The sequence below is a fragment of the Ischnura elegans genome, chromosome X (genome assembly GCF_921293095.1).
Source record: "Ischnura elegans chromosome X, ioIscEleg1.1, whole genome shotgun sequence".
Taxonomy (NCBI): domain Eukaryota; kingdom Metazoa; phylum Arthropoda; class Insecta; order Odonata; family Coenagrionidae; genus Ischnura; species Ischnura elegans.
The window spans coordinates 16,763,142-16,777,811 of NC_060259.1; positions in this window are offsets into that span (position 1 = coordinate 16,763,142).

Genomic DNA, 14,670 nt, shown 5'->3' on the forward strand with positions numbered 1-14,670 from the left:
TAATAATTTAAAAACCAATTTTAGGAAACAATAGCAATATTTAGGAAGTAATATTTACCGTCGCATGTTTTCTGAAAAATTCTGTGCATTTTGGTACCTCATATGTAGAGTTTGGTTGCGTATAAGTTGAGAAAAAGGTATCTATACAGTAGAAATAATATAGAAGATTACCATTGGAAATGCTGCTCAAAAGGTTTTCATATTTCAATCAGCTCTAAGGGCGATGAATTTGTTTGCTGGACTCGTGACTGGTTTTCTCTGATGCCAGGGAGAAATATCATAACTTAGGTAAAATATGGCCAAGTTCCCAAGTGATGACGGCAACAATGTAGTGGTTAGTCACATATCACGCATGATGAATGACTCTTTAAGCGTTCACAAAGTTCAATACCTTCAAACAAATTCACTAACATGAAAATGACCGCAAGAATGAGGAAATTTTTAGAACTGAGTATATAAGACTGAGATCTCAGTCTACACCAGAAAAATCTGAAAGTAAAATTTATTGTCCTGTGTTCTTCAGTCAACAATGCTGGAACCACAGTCAAAATTTTAATTTTTTCCGTCACTCTCTTTGCTCTCATAATAAAATAAAAAAGTAAATGATGTAATGCATCGCCTTATTTATCTATAGTATATTTGTATATTAAAATTCACTAACTCTTGGTTAACTATGTGGTATTCCATTATTTCCTGGATATAAACAGTTACTTATACCACTTATTTTATAAGAGCGCGACCCGGGTTTCAATGAGTAATCATCATCATCATAATTAGCGCCTGATGATGATGATTACTCATTGAAACCCGGGTCGCGCTCTTATAAAATAAGTGGTATAAGTAACTGTTTATATCCAGGAAATATTTGTATATTCTTTATTAGGAAAAATAAATTTTATTGCCCTAGGAAAAATAAATTTAAATATTATATGCCAATTATGCCACTTATGCCAATTAATAATGAATATTATCATTCAACATTTGGGAGGGAATAAAGTCCGTCCCTACAACACATCTAGCTGATTGTTCCTGCTAATGCTGATTAATTCTGAAAATAAATAATAATGAGGTTGAAGAGAAATCACTGAGGTGTTGGTGCGGTACTCAAGCCGCCTTAACAGATGCGTATTGCTCTGCGGACGGGGGAAATTGCTCGGACACAGTCACACTTGGGCCAGGGCAATATAACGTTACGTGACCTGGGGCCGTATTCTGTATCTCCAAAGCGATCGGTTCGGCACCGATTCGTCGGGTGGGACGACACACCGACTCGTCGTGCGATTCTATATGCACCCGATCGGTGCGGCACCGACAAGTAAACGGGAGATCGTCGGTAGCCGCACCGACACCAAAAATGTGCCGGTAGGGCCACCGACTAGTGGGTTTCATGGATTCCCTGGTGCGCATTGTACGTTTTATTTTGTTTTCACCTCATCGCCGAGTAAATAATGAGGTTTTCCGCAGTTTTATCTCTGTCTTCCCCTTCGAATAGGCCACTATAATTCCCTGTGTCATCCTCTATTGATTACCTTGACATAAATATAAGATATTGATTAATAAACATGAGGTTTGCCACCATATCATGACTTTCTCTCATTTATGTTATAATTTTCACTCCCTTGGAATAGGTTTTATTTCATTCTATCATCATTTATTTACTCCCTTGACATAAAAAACAGATATTTTTGATTAAATATGAGTCTTGCCGCAATATTATCACTCTATGTCACTCTGAATAGGCAACTATTATTTTACTCAATCATCATTTGGCGTTTCTCTCGACATAGAAATAACATATTTTTATTTAAATATGAGGTTTGCCGCAATGTTATCAATTTCTCTCATTTGTAGTAGGCAACTATATTTCATTTTATCGTCAGCCGTCAGTGACTATAAAAGAAGATTTATTGACAAGTATGAGTTTTGCCGCAATATTATCATTTTCTCTCACTTGGAATGCGCAACTTACATGTATTTCACCCATTCACAATTCCTTTACTTCCTCGTCATTACACTTCTTTTCATTACACCCAGCTCCATATTTTTATAACAATTTCCTAATTTGTTCCTCTAATATAACATTTACATTTGCTTTTGAATCCTACGTTCACATTCCATGGTATATGATTTTCGTCTGCTACGGTGCCAATGGCATAACATTCCGTTGATTACATTTAGACGGAACTTACTTAATGACAACTACATTTCCAAATCATGAATAAATAGCAATATGCGGAACCAATATATAAAAAAGAAAATAGGATCTCAAGGATAATTTCAATCATTCATTCCAGCAACAACAATCTCCATCGCATGCAAACTTTGTTGTGATGATGTAATATTGTTTCCTTCGATTCTGTAGGCACAGCATTACTACCACACATTATATAAGCATTGTTAATAAGTTATCCAATATTGATTATCTTACTCTAACAATAAATCCTAATTTCCGCAAATAAAAAGATTTAAAACGACGACAACAAACTGCGTACCAATGAGTCTTCACTTGATTTAACCCTTCTTTCATTAGTGGTGACATGGCACATGATTTCTAACTTCGGATATATTCGGTTTTCCCTATTTGGGAAGGAGGGGGAACCGTACCGACTGGTTTGAAACCGACGACCTTACAGAATCGCTGAAAGTGCCGTCGTCGGTATGAAAAACCGTTGTCGGTACGGAATGATGTCCAGTCGGTGGGCTTGAAAGGGAAACCAATCGGTGTGGTACCGACGAAATACAGAATACGGCCCCTGGATGACCACTGGATGACTCCGTTCCTTGGCGCCGCGGTTCGGGTTAGACGCAGGCTCGTCTATTTGGTGCGGTCTCCTTCTTTCGTGGAAGCGGCAATTTATGCGGCCTGGCCGCACCTAAAACCTTCCTGGCGACCACCTCGGGATCCGAGAGCTGATGGTCCGGCTTGCATCGCCTTCCTCCGTACGCCAACTGCTCTCTCTCGTCTTCGATTCTCTCGTTAGCTCGTTAACCTCTTCGAGCAACACACTCTTCATAATCAGCATAAAAGGAAGAAGCAGAAGAAGCCTTCCCTACTGTCCCACCCGGCTTACATGTTTATGCGCCGATCCTCAAACACAATTCGTTCTCTATTAATAACGATCACCTCACCCAGTCTAGGGGTTGTGCTATGAGGAGCCGGTTCAGTCCGTACTATGCCAACCTTTTTCTTTGCCGTCTAGAACAGTCTCTCCCAATACCCACTCACACTCACCCTTTGGGTCCGATACATAGACGACATCTTCCTTCTGTCGCCACATGGCATGGAATCTTTTGTCTCTTTCATCTCCCACCTCAACTCATTTTCCTCCGTAAATTTTCCGTCCTCTTCCTCCTCCACTCGCGTCACATTCCTTGATGTGGACATTTTTCTCACTAACGATAAATTTCAATACCAAGGCGATACCAAGGGGTAATGAGAATTATTAGAAATAGGTATGTAGGACATATCATGACCCTAAAACGGGGAAGCAAAGTCTTTACGTTAAAAAGCCATCATCAAACATTGGTCGTTCACGCAGCAGGCACACTCGATTCTCCATATAAAAAATTAATTAGCCATTAGAATTTCATAATCAACATAAAATTTCATCGATCTCCTTTTATCGTATCTATGAGTGGAGACCATCGGCGTTCAAGATTACAGCATTATATCAGAGCAAATAAGGCTTCAAGTTCATTATTATTATTACTACTATTATTTAATACTGTACTTAGATTCTCAAGTTAAATATACTTGATCACTGGTAGTGTTGCCGCGAGACTCGAGACTTTCTCGTTTCGAGTCTCGTCTCGAAAACGAGACGAGACTCGAGACATTATTATTAAGTATAATAAATTTTAAATATAATTCAATAATAACTTTTCGATAAATTATCTAACTATAAATAAGGATTTCTGCCGAAAGATCGATTTCTGAATGCATGAGCGTGACTTCTGGAGCCATGTTAGGGAGTGTTAATGGCTGACTACATTTCCTTGTTTCCTGTGATAATAACCTTGGAAGATTTATCCGGCAAAACTTGCACTATTTACTGAAGCGGAAAATTTCAGTGCTTACTCCTACGACAAAAATATCTTGGATGATACTCGCATATGTGTAAAGTATCACTCAGCAGCACTTGCAATCCTTCTTATAGTTTGCTTGCTAGAAGAAAATGATGGCCCATTTCAGTTGCGCAGAACACATTACCTGGGCAGAAAAAACGGATGATAGTTGAAATAACTATGTACCTCTTCCTGCATGATATATCTTCCGAGGTTAGTGTGAATATTTAGCTTGATGTCGCAAAATAGTGTTGAGGGTGTTACTATTAAATAGGATAGCTACAATTGACTTTCTTTTTACTTAATTTGCTAGCCAACAGTCCATTTAATCAAAGGTCCATACTGGATCATCTGACCGGCATTTATTCATCAATCACTCCTCCTAACTCCACTCATCATATTTTCTGCAGAAACTCAAGTTAGCGGAGGGAAATCTTATTTCAGCAGCATGCAATCCATTCTAAAAGAGACCAGAAACCTCAAGGAAAAAATCTATTTGCAAATTTGTGCGAAATTTCTGAGAGGAAAAATCATTCGACCTGACCGGAATTTGAACCCAGATCATTCGATTTGCGGCCAAGTTCTTTAACCTCTCAACGCCGTCATGCGTACCCAGTACGCTTCCTGAACTTCTGTATCCAATATTTTTTCTCCAACAGATATTGTATTTTAAATAAAACTAATTACTCTGCTTTTTGAAGAAATATTTTTTTCTTTCCAATAAAATATTAATAGCGATTTTATGCCTTCAGGTTTTTTTTGATGGTTCGATGATATTCTGTTTTAAACCAGTGCGTTGAAGAATTTGGACTGAACAATCAACGTCTTTCTTCAACTGTACTATCTTGAAAACTGCTGCCCATTCTGCTTGTGAGGCGTCAAGAAGGATCAGCTATTTTAGCTTGAGATACGATATCTTCCTTGTAAGCTCACTGCCTTCTCTCTGTCTTCTCCATGTATGTCATCACCTCGGGCCCCAAGTGTGTTTGGTCCGCCTCGTTAGTCCTAAGCGAAGACACCATGGGCTTCGCTCTGCATTTATTATTTTCTTCTATTGTGGACAGTAATAAACGAAGACAAGATTTAATCTAAACAGTCAGCTTATACCAGGACCCCTTCGAGATATTTTCTCGTCTCTTGATGGATCTTCGAAACCACGCACTTCAGTCCACTATAACCGCTCATGCTGTGTTGCGTTCTTTCAGGCAGTGTATTGAAATTCTCGTCGAGTGCACTTGCTGTGTGTGGTTAATTTTATTATAATTGGGCATCCTACGAAACGGGAATATCATTGAAAGGCAAAAAAGAGGCTCAGGAGTCTGTTTGTGTGTTAGGTTATAATAAATTCATTGGTGGGGTGGATCTCAAAGACCTGTGATTGCATTCGTACCTAATGGAAAGAAAATTTCATAATAAGTGGTGTAAGAGTTATTTAGGAGGCTATTGGATTCCGTAGTAGTAAATTCATGTTTTATTCACAGGAAAAACACGAATAAAAACATTGACCCTATTATCACTTCGCGTGCAGCTGGTTTAGGTAATATTTTTTAAACATGCAACTCCATACGGACAGTTTGGACACAGAATAGGGACCTACGGAAATTCTGTAGGTCCCTATTCTGTGGTTTGGACATGGCCGTCACTCCTTAGACAATTTAGTACCAAGACTCACCGAAAGACATTTCCGAAGGAGAATTCCTGCTGTTGGGAAGGAAACCCCCAAAGGAGGTTGTGCAGTTAGTGCCAATCATGGGAAAAGAAGACAAAGCGTGTACTGTAGGGTGTTGCTTATTTTTAAATTTTTCTCAGATTTTTGATTTCTACCTCTAAAATATGCTATGGGGTGCAGAATGGATATCCTAAAAATTTCAGCTCAATTGTTTAACATTTAGAGGTCGCTCAAAGAGCATAAATGCAATAACATTAAATTTCCCCGATTTTTTGAAGTAACATCATTTTCAGTGGTAACGCACGATTTTGCAGCCCTTATGGCCAAAATTCGCTCCATTTTAACGTCCGCTCAACAGTTTTCCAAGAATACAATACTTTTTCGCGAGCTACAGCAGCGCGTCACACCCCTGAAGGCGAGCTGGTCGCTCGCAGGCCTCATTCACTGTCAGCGACCGTCATTGCCTTACGCACTGCGTAATACGCACCCGTCGCGCCTTCCCTAACGAGAGTCGGTGGAAGAAGGGAGGAGTTACCTGTATTGTTTCACATTGTTATAAATTCATGAGACTTTCGTTGAGATTAAGCAGAATAGATGGAACCATGGAGATTGATTTTTAGAGACAACTATGTGTATGTTTTCTTACCCGAGTTTGCGTGTTTCACACCCCCTTTAACCTCATCGCAGTTGGATTTTGAATGGCGTGGAGTAAATTTTCGGAGTCGAGACGCTATTGATAAAAACAATGTCGTTTATCGCGCGCAAGTCTATTGAAGTATTCCTAATCGGCGTCCCAGCAGCTATAGCAGCTTGTTTCGCGAAAAATAAGCTGCCTTTGAATCGTGAAGTGCTGCAGGTGTTCTATCACCACTTAACCCTGAAACAGGGAGTGTGTGCAAATACGAGACTAACGATGAGGTTCGTGGTTCCATTCCGGACCATTATGTCGAGAATTCAAATTATTCAAGAAATACGTGGAATATATAAAAAGGAGACACTGTGCAGTGAGCTGTAATAATTCAAGATTTATTTTTGACGGCGACCTATGCAACAGCTAAAGAATGGCATGGGATTGAATGAAAAATTGGATCGGTTGTTTGATATTGCCGCGGTAAATGCTCTGGGAGTAATTCAAAATGATGTGGATAAAGTGCTCTTGAAAATACAGAGGCGAGCAGGATACCTGCTTCAAAAGATACTAAGTTAGCACTTAGAGAGTTTTCAAAATATTTTTCTTTCTGAAAAACTTCCTCACAATTTTTACTTTCAAGTTTCTGCTAGCACCAAAAAACTAATCTCCCACATCATAGACAAATTCACACTATATGAAATGCATTGTAAACTGACTGATTGGGGTGGACTTGGTTTACCGGGACAGCTATAACGCGCCTTTTGCTTGCCAAATAATGAGATCCTTATCTAGCACTTAATAGAGTGAGGAGTCAGAGAAGTCAGCGCGTCGATTGGAGAGGAAGAGAAGATATGACGAGTAGATAGAAGAGAAGATAGATGGGTAGGAAAATCCTAATTACAACCCAAATTGCACTGATCTTTGATGACTTGGGCATTAGCGCGAGAGGAGCGGCAACGGTTCTTGTTGCTACTATGTCGTGGTAACAGGGGTTACTGTCTACTGAAGGAAATATTTGCTAATTCGTTGAATCAAGTAAGTAGATATTATTTTGCATATTACGTCGTTAAATGGTTCTATAAATCTCATGGCCGATTGATGAAATAAAAACAACATTAAAGATTCCATAACTCACCGGAACTGCCAGTGGCTGGGCCACTGCTGAGATTGTTCATGACTGCGTTGAATAGTGGAGATTAACGAACATATAAAGCATTTTCAATTGATTCGACAAGCGTATATAGTGTTAACTAACTACTTCCATATCTTAGGTTCTCAGTCTATCATATTTTTTTGGATTCTTAACATGAAAATTGCTTTTTTTTATCATTAATTAGGTTCGAAGAACAGTGATGGAGTTATTTTAAAGGATAAACTACAGCAAACACTCGGTATGGTAAACGCCAACATAGTATTCGACTCCTTCTTCCTTATTCGACTCCGACTTTCGCCTGCAAAGGCGCGAGGGGCTTAAGGCAATGACGGTCGCTGACTGTGAATGCGGCCTGCGAGCGACCAGCTCGCCGTCAGGGGTGTGACGCGCTGCTATAGCTCGCGGAAAAGTATTGTATTCTTGGAAAACTGTTGAGCGGACGTTAAAATCGAGCGAATTTTGGACCTAGAGGAAGGCAATATCGTGCGTTACCCCTGAAAATGATGTTACTTCAAAAAATCGGGGAAATTTAATGTTATTGCATTTATGCTCTTTGAGCGACCTCTAAATGTTAAACAATTGAGCTGAAATTTTTAGGATATCCATTCTGTACCCCATAGCATATTTTAAGAGGTAGAAATAAAAAATCCGAGAAAAAATAAAAAATAAGCAACACCCTAGTGTACTGGTGTGAAAAATGTGCTGTGGGCTTATGCTTGAACTGCTTCCTATCATGTCTATCAAAGCAGAATTATTAAGGTAAAGTCATTTCAATATTTCCATATTGGCGTTAGAAACAACAGAACATAAGTACCTATATGAAATTATTCGGTAATAATAATAGAACAAAATCAAAGAAATGGGAAATGGGTTATAATTTTTCAAGTAGGAAAAATGGGTTATCCTACCGAAAATATCTAATTGGTTATGAAATTTTCAACCCCTTATCTCTAAAAGACATCATGTAATTAAAGAATGCATGGGATGTTAGAGATCTCGCAGCTTAATCTAAACTAAATTTATATTTTTGAAAACTGAAAATGTATTCATTAGTTAAGAGAACGAGATACATAAAACAATAAATATTTATTAAAATTGGTTGAAAAATTATCATAGAGTAGCGCCACATAAAACGCATGTTTACAAAAATTTTCAACGATACTGATCATATGTAGTGAAAGTTATAAACTATTGAATGATAGCATGCCAAAAAAAGCTAAGTCATCTCTTCCAGCTGCTGGGATGGGATTCAATTAAATGCCCGCTGCGCTTGAGGGGTTAACATTATTTTTATGTTTATTTTCTTAAGCCTTCTGTTGATTTCTCTGTTGTAAATTTGTGTCTTCATTCCCTTTGTGGAAATTTTTGTTTTATGCTACGAGTTTATCAATTGATTATTAATACAATCAATAATTTTACAAGCATTGACGTAATTGGTGTCCGGATCAATATATATTTTTAATTTATATTAATGGCTTTCCTATTTCGTGGTACCGATTCGGCGATTAAGTACGCAAAGGAAACGGTTTTTATGGTTCTAAATTTATTTTGGAGGTAACGGGACGAGACGAGAGTCTCGTCCGAAATGAGACTGGGGCTCACGAGACGAGACTCGAGACGATACCCGAGTTCAGAAAACGAGTCTGAAATGAGACTGGCTCAAGTCTCGCCTCGTCTCGCGGCAACACTAATCACAGGAGAAAAGAAAAATTGTCGTGAAACTTCCTGTTCGTTATTTTTCCGTACTAATGCAGAAAAATATACGATTTAAACATGTTGTGTAGGTAAAAACATCCGATTGTTTTCGTGATACCTTCCACTTTGAGTCATTCATGCTTCACTGGGCTTCTTACGCAATATCAGGTCTGAAGTGCTAACGAGGCACGCATGAATGTCAACGAGTCGGCCATTGGATGGATGAGTCGGATTCTTCATCTCTAATTTGTTTTGGAACACTGGTACCCCCTGTTGGACGATAGAGAGAAAATATCTTAGATGCATCTCGAAAAACCTACCACAGCAATTAAATGTTTTTTCATCATATGAAAAAGAAATAAAATTTGCTTTATTTTGCCTTCTGAATGTGAATTTTTTATTTAACTCCTGAAACTACATATTACTATTTGACAGTAGATTTTAAATTTCTGGCAAAAATGACTTTTCTTTGCTGCGTCATTATATTCCTAAGAAAGTTAGGTTAGACGGAATGGCTCACATTGAATGATTTTCTTATCCTGTTAGAGTGCGAAGTTATCGCGATATTATATCAACCCTTTTTCTATAAATAAGCAGAACTTAGCATATGGATTACCAGTGATTGCTATAAGAAAAAATTCCCCTAAACAGGGAATAAAACCATGGATCCTTGGTGGACCGCAAGCTCGTCGAACCTCGGTAAAATTGGCATGGGAAATGAAGACCTTGGATAGCAAAGTGGTTTGTGTCGTGTCCCGGAAAGCCATAGGTCCTTGCTTCTATTCCTAGTCCAGGGAGATTTTTCTCATTGCAATTAATGTGAATATCACCGCCATTCACGTGGCTTGCTTGAAATAAACCACATGAGTAGATGGATGCGTTCTCATGGATGGGGATCCGTGTACGATGGGTCTCGCCAATTCAGGCGTTGGAATGTGGGCCTCTACACGACTTTGATTTCGGTTTAGCAATAGTCCTCTCGACTTTAAACTTTCATAATATAGATATTGGCTAATCCGGATATAAGTCATTCAGAAAAACTATTTCATTACTGCTTCGTAACGTATTCTATTACACATTCATTCTTTGCTAATACTTCTTTAGATTTGATTCAGCAATGAGTGTTACGTTCATCTACATCTACATAATACCCCGCGAGCCGCCTAAAAGGCGTGTGGTAGGGGGTGTTAGGACACCAGCCGTTTACAACTGAAAAAATGAAGTGCTCAAACGAGGTTGGGACTAGCGTTTATTAAATTCCTTTATGGTTCGGGGGAAAAACGAATTCCCATATCTATCCGTTCGACAAAATATCTCTCGTAATTTATCGCTTCTATCGGACCAGGATATATAGTGTGGCTCTAATATTATGTACACTGTGTCGCTCTTAAAGATATCCATTCTCAATTGTTCAAGCAAGCAACGTTCTGTAATTATAGCTTCTAGCTTATTTCTTCTTTACTTGTCTTACATTTTATCCAACTTGTATGCGATAATTGTAAATGCTGATAGAGTGTTTGGCTGACGAAGTGAATTATCTGTCATTTGTATTATTTTTATATAATTTGTTTATATTCTTGAATTATTTTTATGATATAATTTATATAATTTTAATTATATAATTATTAACTAATTATACAACTTTATACTTTATTATTTTAGTCGTAGGCCACCCTGCATTGCTAGGCGAAGAGGGAAACCTGGAACTTGGAATCAATGGTAACATAGCAGGTCACATAGCAGGCACGCTAAACAGCAAACAAAAGAAAAAAGCTATTTGCGTAAAACGTGCATGGGATCAGCTTAAACCCCGCGCCAAAAGAGTGGTCGCTCTGGCTATCCGTAGGTGTGTAGGCCAAAAAAGTCTTGTGAACTCATACCCAGATAAATTCTAGCTAAGATTTTAACACAGTAATTTTCATAATTATTATTGCAAGGAAGGGGCTGACTTATTTCTCTGGTTGTTCAGTTATGGTAATCCTATCCGAGAAGGCTGAATTCATCTTTCAAAACCTATCACAAAAAATGCTGATAACTTTTGGAAAATCTCCTCATCAACTATCAGGGATAAGTAGGATTGTATGTATCGATTTTCTACGACGTAGCTCACTGTTGTGTTTCTCATCTCTCCGTAATGACTCAGGCACACTTCATCGCCGAAGCCGCAGGCCATTCCGCATGCCTCGGCACCCGCTCTCCGAAAGGCCATTTTCCTCAGCCATGTCATGGACGGGCGGCGGCCTAATTCTCTTGCTAGGAGTCTGGATCACTTTTTTCACGTGACTGGTGAGAAATCTAATATCTATACATTTTACACAAGGTTGCTTCCGATTAAATAACCGCCTTCACATTTCTAACATCCTCTGTTTTTTCCTGAATGAAGAGTTTTTTGCCCAGGGCTTTGCATCAACATGCTTGTTTGTGACGGACAAAGATCCTCACCTCATGACGGGGTAGCTCAAAAATGTTTCATTGCAATCAATTGTGATTGATATTATTATTATAGTTTTCTACCGTTTAAGGTAGGTTTCTATGGAATACTAAAGAAGTAATCTGGGAGCCCCCCTTTCTTTCCAGCACTGCCTTCTTCAATTCACTGTAAGGCCTACTCCCTTTCAATTTATCTAAAAATCCTATTCTCTTCCTTCCCCTCCATCGCCTACCTAACACTCTACCCTCTAACAGCGTTTTCAACACCCCCTCCCCGCTAGCTACTCGCCCCATCCATACTTTCTGTCTCCTTCGTATCTCATCTAAAACTGCCTCTCATCACCCACCATGTGCCACTTCTCCATCTAATCCTTCTGTCCCCTCCGTACCTCATCTAAAAGTTGCCTCTCTTCACCCACCATGTCCAGCACTTCGTCATTTCTCCTGCTTTCTGTCCATTTCACCTTCTCCATTCTTTTCCATACCCACATCTTGAATGCCTCCCATCTTCTCTTGTCCTCCTTCCTCAGTGTCCACGTTTCCGCACCGTAGAGAGCTACACTCCAAAACAAACTCTCCACTAACATTTTCCTTAAACTATTACATATCGATCCTCTCAGATGCTCCTTCCTGTTCATGAAAGCCTCCTTTGCTAATGCATTTCGCTTCCTGATGTCCTTACTACTGTATCCGTTTCCCTCTATTGCGCCGCCTAAATAGTTGAATTGCTCTACCTGCTCAAGCTTCTCCACACCTACTTTTATCTTGAGTCATTGAGTATATTTCTCGCTCGCGATGATTTACAAAACCGCATTTCCTTGATGTTCTTGTGATTATCCACATCCCACACTCCCGTTCGATGAGGTTCCGAGGCTCATTTGGATGTACTCCATGTTTTCCAGGGAAGAGATAGTAGGAAGGGCTTCCCACTTCCATTCCAACAGTGTACACCATCACGTGGATTACTTTTCGTCTGGCTCCTACCCGTCGACCTATCTGGCATGGGTGGCACTACCGGGAATATTTTAGAATTAATCCTTCCAGTCCAGCTCTATGGGTCATAGGAACTCGCAAGCCTTTCCACCGCGACAAGGTCGTAGCCCATGGGAAAGTATCAATAGAGTTTGAAAATGAAGAAAACTTTCTTGATTTGTCACGAGTTTCCCGATACATATATGACCTGAAATCTACGGCCTTTACCCTGTATCAGACATGTTGATGGCATTACGACGTGAAGCCACGAGGTTCACCGTTTCCCAGGCATTCCTCGGCCGCGTGCACGGGCCTCGCGTGGTCCGTTGATCATACTTTGCTCAGCATTTGCTTCGTCAATGTAACCTTCCTCCTGAACGAGTTTATGAATCAGAACTATTATTACGTCACCAACTTGTAAAAACTGGGAAAAATTGTTGCGTAGTCTTATTTTAAGCTTACGAGAGAATGAGAGAACAGGGAGAATTTTTTTTCGTTGTTATTCATCATTCCCTTCTATCAATCCAATGATTTTCATAAATTTCAATTTTGGGTATGAGTGAAAACCCCACTTTCAGGAGGACTCAATGCAGAGAAGCCGCGACTAGGCAATTAATACAAATTTTAATAATACAAATGCTCATTCTGCCTCTGAAGATCTAGATAACAACATCTAGGATCCATTGTCGTCGGGTTCTGATCCGTACTGAAAAGTCATTAACATAAATCAGTGGTAAAAAAGGATAAATCCGGTTAATCTTTCTTTCAGAAACTCAATCACAAACTATAAAGAAAATTTGGCGAATATTTTTGTGTTGCTATCTGATGCTCCATCTCTCCGCATGCGATGGCCATGCCCGATAAAGATTCTGTTCATGTATACTTGGCCTCGCTGACCCATGAGATATTTTACAATTACAGAGCAATCCAAGAAAATCAATTTACAGAGGTACACTAAAAACAAGGCTACAAGGCTCAGTGAGTGCAAGCACAAAAATATGAAAAAACAAAGGAAGGAATAGAAACCTATACAAAATTACATATACACTTGCATCTCAAATGCGGATACCTGGGAATGCAGCCGCCTATTATTTCCACACATGTGAAATACATGGAAATAACACCACGATTCAGTGAAACAATATGTTCGTGGCTGACTGAAATACGCAACACTCATAGAACATTATTACAAGAACTCAAAATATATTCCCCCCATCGCATCCGAATAGCTATTTAAACTGGAAATGACCATGAATTATCTCAAAGCAACTTGTACACTATTGTTTAAATAAATGTATGGATGGCAAGTTTCTTGTTTCTTTAGGTAGTGAGTTCCATATTCCGGTAGCTGTTACTATAAGGGATTTATTCAAGTGAGGAGTTCAACACTGCGGGATTTGACTGTCAACATAATTTTTCTTCAACACTTCCTGCATGAAAATAATGAAGACTACAAAATATACTGCCGTACCGAAGTGTCGAACCCTGGCCCTCCGGGTGAGAGCTGAAGACACTTACCACTACATCAACCGACCCATCTACAAGGCGGTGAGTTATTTTGGGATTATATAGCGCTTGTTAAAAATACCGCTCGAAAATTAATTAATTACAGGCAAACTAAGGCCCATTCAATGGAACCACTATCAGTTCAGAGATGTGTTCGCCATTCCGAAGGCCATAAAAAATACGGCATTGAAAAAGGCGGAGCAAGGTACGTGGTCCCCCTTGTTAGTAAAAAAGGTTGAGAGTAGCATTAATGAAACCCGGCTTCATCCCATGAAAAATAACGGAGGTGCCCAGAAACAGAGGCACTGGGTACGAATGGGTTAATTAGGACTTTGTGAGGAAAGCGTGCTGAAAAGCTGTCAGTCAGCACAATTGAAGCTATGCGCAAATTCTTCTTTATAATTCGTAGTAATGTTTTGAGGTAACTTTTACTCCAACTCGCGAAATGGGCAGTAAGATAAACTTCAAAAAAGCAAACGGTGCAGCACCTCGGTATTCAGCCAAAATAAATGCTACGGCCCCCTGCGTGGTCAATGTGTTCCTCAAAGG